Source organism: Capsicum annuum, chromosome 2 (assembly GCF_002878395.1).
Source record: "Capsicum annuum cultivar UCD-10X-F1 chromosome 2, UCD10Xv1.1, whole genome shotgun sequence".
NCBI classification, from domain to species: Eukaryota; Viridiplantae; Streptophyta; class Magnoliopsida; order Solanales; family Solanaceae; genus Capsicum; species Capsicum annuum.
Window position 1 is genome coordinate 119,087,219 of NC_061112.1, and position 8,416 is coordinate 119,095,634.

General features: G+C 29.1%; 1 long non-coding RNA gene across 4 annotated transcripts; it reads right to left on the bottom strand.

Moving 5' to 3' along the window:
• Positions 1–4,744: 4,744 nt before the first annotated feature.
• LOC124895969 lies at positions 4,745–8,160 on the bottom strand. 4 transcript variants are annotated; one of them, XR_007052262.1, is made up of 4 exons: positions 7,960–8,138; positions 7,366–7,614; positions 7,180–7,274; positions 4,745–5,180 (listed from the first exon to the last, which is right to left on the bottom strand). It is a non-coding gene; the product is annotated as an uncharacterized LOC124895969 (long non-coding RNA). The 4 variants fall into 4 exon arrangements; XR_007052264.1 differs by lacking the exon at positions 7,366–7,614 and having other exon boundaries at positions 7,960–8,160; XR_007052263.1 differs by having other exon boundaries at positions 7,180–7,582.
• Between the last annotated feature and the right edge of the window lie 256 nt (positions 8,161–8,416).

The following is an 8,416-nucleotide window of genomic DNA, read 5'->3' on the forward strand; positions in this document are numbered from 1 at the left end:
ATATATACTGCAATATAATGATATATATAATAATTTATAAAACATATACACATGTATATGTTAAATATATACGTCTATAGAAGATATATACACATATATACGTACCATTCAATATATATATACTACTTTAAATAAATATACTACAATATATATACACACTATATATATAGTTATATATATTAATTTATAAAACATATACACATGTATACGTTAAATATATACGTTTATAGAAGATATATACATATATATACGTGCCATTCAATATAAATATACTACTTTAAATAAAATATACTACAATATATACACACACTATATATAGAGTTATATACTAATTTATAAAATATGCATATGTTAAATATATGCGTCTATAGAAGATATATACACATATATACGTACCATTCAATATATATATACTACTTTAAATAAAACATATACTACAATACAATATATATACTACAATATACACACACACTATATATATAGTTATATACTAATTTATAAAACATATACACATGTATAAGTTATATATATACATCTATAGAAGATATATACACATATATACGTACCATTCAATATATGTACTTCTTTAAATAAAACATATACTATAATATATATATATACTACAATATACACACACAATATATATATAGTTATATATTAATTCATATACACATGTATACATTAAATATACATGTCTATAGAAGATATATACACATATATATGTATCATTCAATATATATGTACTACTTTAAATAAATATACTACAATATATACACACACTATATAGATAGTTATATACTAATTCATAAAACATATACACATGTATACGTTAAATATATACGTCGATAGAAGATATATACACATATATACGTACCATTCAATATAAATGTACTACTTTAAATAAAATATACTACAATATATACACACACTATATATAGTTATATACTAATTTATAAAACATATATACATGTATACGTTAAATATATACATCTATAGAAGATATATACACATATATACATACCATTCAATATATGTACTTCTTTAAATAAAACATATACTACAATATATATATATATATATATACTACAATATACACACACACACTATATATAGCTATATACTAATTTATAAAACACTTACACATGTATAAGTTAAATATATATGTCTATAGAAGATATACACACATATATACGTACCATTCAATATATATGTACTACTTTAAATAAAATATGCTACAATATATATATATATATACTACAATATATACACACAATATATATATAGGTATATACTAATTTATAAAACATATACACATATATACGTGAGATATATACGTCTATAGAAGATATATACACATATATACGTACCATTCAATACATATATACTACTTTAAATAAAACATATACTACAATACAATATATATACTACAATATATACACACACACTATATATAGTTATATACTAATTTATAAAACATATACACATGTATAAGTTATATATATACATCTATAGAAGATATATACACATATATACGTACCATTCAATATGTATGTTATATTTAAAATAAAATATACTACAATATATATATATACTACAATATATACACACACTATATATATAGTTATATATATTAATTTATAAAATATATACACATATATACGTTAAATATATACTACTTTAGAAAATATATACACATATATACGTACCATTCAATATACGTACCACTTTAAATAAAACATATGCTACTTAATATAGTAAATTAGTAATACTGATAGTAAATTAGTAATATAGTCAGCAACAACAACAACAAACCCAGTGTATTCCCACGTAGTAAATCATTAAATGAAAAAAAGTTACAAAGTAAGGACTAATAAGTGAATGAATGTTGAATTGTATTGATTGCAAAATACTCCAAAATTCATAATTTACATGAATGAAAAATCTATAAATTTTTTATCATTTTCAACTCATTCATGTTAATATTAACGGGAACTTGCATAGGATAGTCAAAGTCAGCGGGGGCAAAATCATGCATTGGACTTGATTCTGCTGAGTTCTCCCGTAAAGTCATGATTTCTTCAAATCTCTGCTCGTCGTTCGGCTCTGCTTCCATTCCTTGATTTCTTCGTTCTGCTATAATCTAATCTCTAAGGCAAACTAGAACATTCATTACATTGCTTTCCAATGAGGGTCGGTGTTTCCAAGCTGTTGTCGTCTCTGACTAAAAATGCTCCCTGATGCAATGGTTAACATTGGAACATTCAAGATATCTCTAGCTAATCTTGAAAGCACGGGATATTGTATTTCATTATTCTTCCATCAGTGCAACGCGTTGATCCGTCGTCTGCAATCCTTTATCGGCGTTCGGAGATAATACTTCAGCTCTTCCCAATAAGTTATTGTGTAAGCTCCCTCCTCAACACTGTTCTAACAAGGTAAATCATAAAAATAATCAGGAAAACCACTATGTGCCAGCCTTTTAGAAGATGATGGCTCCTCGAGGGGATGAGGAGCGACAGATGGAGTGATATTTATCGGTACAGCTAAATCAAATAAATTAGCATAGTGGTTATATAATTTATTTATGAAAGCATTTGCATCTGCCATAGCCGTCCACAAATCAAGTTGTTCTTGTTTTTCATCATCAGAATCATTGTTAGTATTTATCTGTAAGTTAGCATAAATAAGAGTACTAAAGTGGCACATAGTAGTATATTTCATGCACGGATTTGGCATAGCACCAACCAAGTAAATAGGGGGAATTGAAAAAAAATATTTTTAAAATTTCGCAAATATGGCACCAACAACTTTTTTGTAACCTTCTTTATTTTTATATTCTTTGAGAAAATCAGAAATATGGGCTATATATGCCAAAATATTACAAATATTAGGATAATAAGCAACGAAAAATTCAACTGTAGCTATGTAATTTTTTTCCAAAAACTTAACAAGATCATTAATTACAGCCCAATTAGAATCATGTAGCATGAAGTGGGCAGAATCAGCAAATGAACCACAATGTTGGTTAAAAGATAGCGTAATAGGAACTCTATATTTATGACAAGTTTTTAAAAAATCATACGTAGCATTCCATCTAGTATTACATTCTTCAGGCATCAATATCGGTGCAAGTCCATTTTGTTCACATTTAAGTTTAAAGTCTCTAATTCTTTTTCTACGATTATTTCCTTGAATAAAATCAACGACAATCCAAATTTTTTCAATATAAAGCTAAAAAAACTCGAGACCATCTCTTACAATTAAATTATATATATGGCAAGCACACTTAACATGAAAAATTTCAGGTAACGGCGGAGATAGCTTAGATTTTAATTTTGTTATAACAGTCTTGTTGTTAGAAGCATTATCAAAAGCAATACATAAGATTTTATTTTCAATACCATAAAATTCTACAATTATAGTAATCGAATCAACAATAAAATCTCCAGTATGTTTACGATCTTCATCATACAAAAAAGCAAGAATACGTTTTTGCATAACAAAATTACTACCTATCCAGTGACAAGTAATGATTAAATAATCATTTTTATTTACAGCACGACCAAGATCAGAAGTTAGAGACATTCTACATTGAATATTTTTTAACAGTGTTGACAAATAAAAATAATATTGTGAATGGAGTTTAAAAATATCGGTCCGACAAGTACTTCTAGAAATACCATTAAACATAGGATTATAAATTATTTGAATATAATGAATAAAGGCATCAGAAGAAGGGAAACTAAAAGGCAAACAATCCACGCTATCGTTTTTGATATTTCTTCCCGGTCCCCAATTTATTATACTTCTTCATTACCTGACCGGTCGCTGGGTCCATTCTAGTTTGTGTTGGCCCACCAACATCCGTATCACCTTGTGCAATTCTTAACTCCCTTCCGTAATTATTACTTATATGTCTCATTAACGTACATGTACCCTCTTGCTTGCCTCCTCTTTTATACTTATATATTTGTTGACAAATATTGTATTGCACCTTAATATCTGATATACGTTCAAAAAATTGTCATGCAATACTAGTTGTTTTACGAGCTCTTGGGGCACGGGGAGGACGGAGAGGGAGATTGATCGATTCAGATCTAACATTTGCATTTTCTACTGCGGGTGTCTCACCAATATTTTCATCATCTTCATCTAAATTAACCGCATCTACTTCATTTTCTTCTTCTATATCAAAATTTTTCCAAGCTTTTACATAATCCATATTGTGAGCACCTACACATATTTCTTCCTCAAAAGATTGACTAAGCACACTACAAGAAAACATTAAATTTTCACCGATCAATGTAGTCGGAAAATAAGGTAGTTCCGACTACTTTTTGACTGCTTGATGATAGTCGAAATATAGCTTGTCGAAAAAATATTCTCGACTACAGTAGTCAAAAATTTCTGACTACTCTAGTCGGATATTTAATAAATATTTATTTAATACTTATAAATATTCTGACTACTATAGTCGAAAATTTAATAAATAATTATTTAATAATTTTAATTATTCTGACTACTGTAGTAAAAAATTTAATAAATAATTATTTAATAATTTTAATTATTCCGACCACTGCAGTCGAAAATTTAATAAATAAATATTTAATAATTTTAATTATTTTGACTACTGTAGTTGAAAATTTAATAAATAAATATTTAATAATTATAATTATTCCAACCACTGTAGTCGGAAAGCTAATAAATAATTATTTAATAATCAATAAAAATATTCACCCAGTAATTATATAATTAAATCTTGCATTAGCTTACACTGCTCTCAGATTATAAACAACATAACTAATGTATTTTTCACAATAGGATCAAACACGACAAAAATTGATAAATACAACCACTTTAGAACACCCAAAACAAACATCAAATCAAATAGATTAAACTCTAAATGTCACAACCAAAAACAAGAATAATAACTACATTCTAGCTATCATCAGATTCACTATCTTCCTCATCATGAAATACTTGAGGCACGTGTTTCTTAACCAACTCCTCAAATTTAGCAAATTTAGTATCGTTAGCTGCATATTACTGCGTCAATTCCACAATTTGCTTTTTCATCGCTTCCATTTCTTTCATAGTTTATACCGTCCTTTTTTTTTCTTCGTATGCGTCTCTTCGTAGACCTTAAGAAAAGTGGGCTCTTTCCCCCTATTTTCATATTCCTGCAAAATTTTAGAAAAAGAGATAATGCAAGTATGAACTAACCACCACATGTGAATTGAAATCCAAAGCCAAAAGTGGTAGAAACTGCCTGAGGAAGAGAGGAGGTTAAGGAAGATGAGGGAATTGGAAAAGCAGCAAAAATTAAGGGAATCACAGTTTGAGTCGAAACTCATTTTGAGTTTTTGAATGACATGACCATCAGGGATTGTTTCTAGCTTTTCTAGTGCACTTGTCCATGTTATATTTTAACATGTTATAGCAGATATCATGTCCCTTTCCTTCAATTACCATCGGTCATCTTTTAGGTAACTTGAGAGTCTAGAACAATTACTTAGATTTTTTTCAATTGAACTGAGAATCTTCGGAAACAACTACACCACACCCGCGAGGTAGTGGTAAGATTTACATAGACTTTACTGTATGGACAGTCATACATAATTATCCTGATAAGCAAATGGAGCTTATGACTAGCATGTAAATATCCACGATAAGCAAACTTGATAGTATTCAGTTTATATTCAACTTTCAGGAATTCAAATTCATTAAACCACTAAAACAACTCAAGTCTAATGTGATGTTTTCTCTACTAAACCAACTTTTCAACTATTCTACTATTTTTTGCCCTACAACTAATATAACATATAAGCCAAACTACTGTGCAGTACTTTACTTTCAATTTTACACTTCTCATTTAAAGTTCAGATACACCACCAAATCCATAGTAGATTACAGGCATTAGAATGCCCGGACTACAGTATGTTGCTCTAAAAAATTATTTTTTCATCCAAAAAGCATTCTTAGTCACCAAGATACAAACATATGAAGCAAAACAGAAACTATCACTTTATTAACCATACCCTTAGTTCGTTAAGTGTTACTTGAGTCGAAGGTATTTCAGAAAAGAACTCTCAATCGGGTAGGGTCTGCATACACTCTACTTTCCCAAAAAAGAACTTGATAAGATTGCAAAGAAAGGCTTACTTGTTGCATTTTCTGATGGAAAGGTCTTTACCTTGTTGCATTTTCTAAATTTTACAATATTCTTTTCCCCCTCTTGGTAACTGCATATATTCCATTTCATTTTTTATAGGAACCCAATTTATCCTCAATGGAGAAGTGAATGACAAGAAAAAACTTTTAAAGATGATGTAAGAGTGGCCAATGCTCCAACTCTTTATCTTTTTTTTTAGAATAAATAGAATACACTTTGTGCATGACTTTCTGGGAATTAACTGACATGAAACTCATTTAAGGATGATTGGCTGATGCACCTTTACATTGTTGATATTCACTTTTATCTATACATTGTGTTTCTCGCCAGGAAGACATGGCTGATACAACAAAATATACACCTGTTAATGGTGGGAAAACACTCATTACTGAACTGAAAACTCATTTCTCTTTTCCGAAAACTAAAAGAACTGTAACTTGTGCATATGGTTTCATGTTTGTTTTTATTCTTGTTACTTTCTTCTTGGCTTTTAGTCCTTCTCCTAACCCTTCTTCTCCATGGTTCACTAATATTTTCTCTTTAAGTAGTAGTAGTACTAGTAGTAGAGGTGGAAGTAGAAGTGATACTTTTTCTGATGCATCTTATAGATCTCTTTTCTCTTCTATTTACTCTTACTTTTTCCCTAATTCTTCACAGCAAGTTCAAAATTATACTAATCCCAATCCCAAAATGGAGTCTTGAATAAACCCTTGAAGGATTCTATGAATGTGTCAGCAGTGACACTCAGTACAAAGAGTTTCAACAACAATTTTGCAAACAATCTAAAATCTTTTAATGAACCATGAATTCATCAAGCCAAGCAAAAGCAGTAGTACCATTAGTCATCCAAGAATCACTCTGAAATCAACCAAAAACCGCAAAATATACTAAGTAAACCAATACTTATCTAACATTAAGCTCATCTATACGATCAAATGAACTACAAAACAAAAACTGAATAGCCAACGTAAAATGGTAGAAGGAAAAAAGCAAAGCACAAAGTATACCTGACAGAGAGGGAAGGTGAGTTAGCAGTAGTTCTAGCACCAGCATAGCTGATCTAATTAACAACTCGCTTTCCCAAGTTCACGAGTCTACGGCTCTGCAAATGGGCGGCCATACAATATACACTGTAAACAAATCAACAAGACAATATAGCACATCCAGAACAAAAAAGTGTTGATTTGTTGAACCTCTTTTATTCTTTCACTGTGGATAATCAACTTCATTGGCTTTCCATTGAAATATTATCACCGGCTTAGTAAAGCTAGCAGCAACTTTATACCATTCAAGATCAACATCATACCATCTTACAACTCTCGAACAAGGTCACTCATACAAGAAGAACCAAGATGGACTAGAACTTCCACAAAAACAGAACCATCCAATTTGTAAACACACCAGATAAACCTAGCTATTGACTTACTAATGAAAAACAATATCTGAAAATTAAGATATTACTTAGTCAAATCCTGTAACAGAGAACAACAATTATTTAGGACAATTTCTACTTTTAAGCTATCCAACTCATTTTACTTCAGCTTCGGTACATATAACAACCAGTCTATTAAATTCATAAATGGCATAACTAAGGACTGAAACGACGCTAAGAACAAAATTAATTTTCTTATCAACCCAAAATTTCAATTAAAAGGATTCAATATTTGGAGAAAAATTAGTTGTAGAGGGATCAATACTTACTATATACATAAAAATAATTTTAATCATATATAAATAGTATATTTTTTCATCAGAAGAGGTTTCGATATAGAAGAAAGACAACAAACCTCCAACTCGCCATCGCCGTTACCACCAACTCACCGTCGTCGTCATCACCAAGTCGCCGTCGCCTTCAAACCGCCGATTTGCGGTATTTTCTGTCTGAGATTGTGAACTAGGGTTTTGATTATGTATTTTTGAGAAAGAACTAGGGTTGAGAGAGAGAGACGACAGTTAGAGAAATGTAAAAGTGTTAATATGTTTATTTTATATCGTATATATATTATTTAATAATTAAATATAGATTTTCGACTAGTTCCGTCGAAAATAAATTTAATATATTTAATTATTTATAATATTTCCGACTACAATCGGAAATATTTTTATTATATTTAATTAATTATTAATTTTATGTATAAAAGTATGATTATATATTTATTCATATATTTATTTAGTTATTAGTATTTCCGACTACAGTAGTCGGAAATATATATTTAATAATTGATTTATTTGATTATTTATATT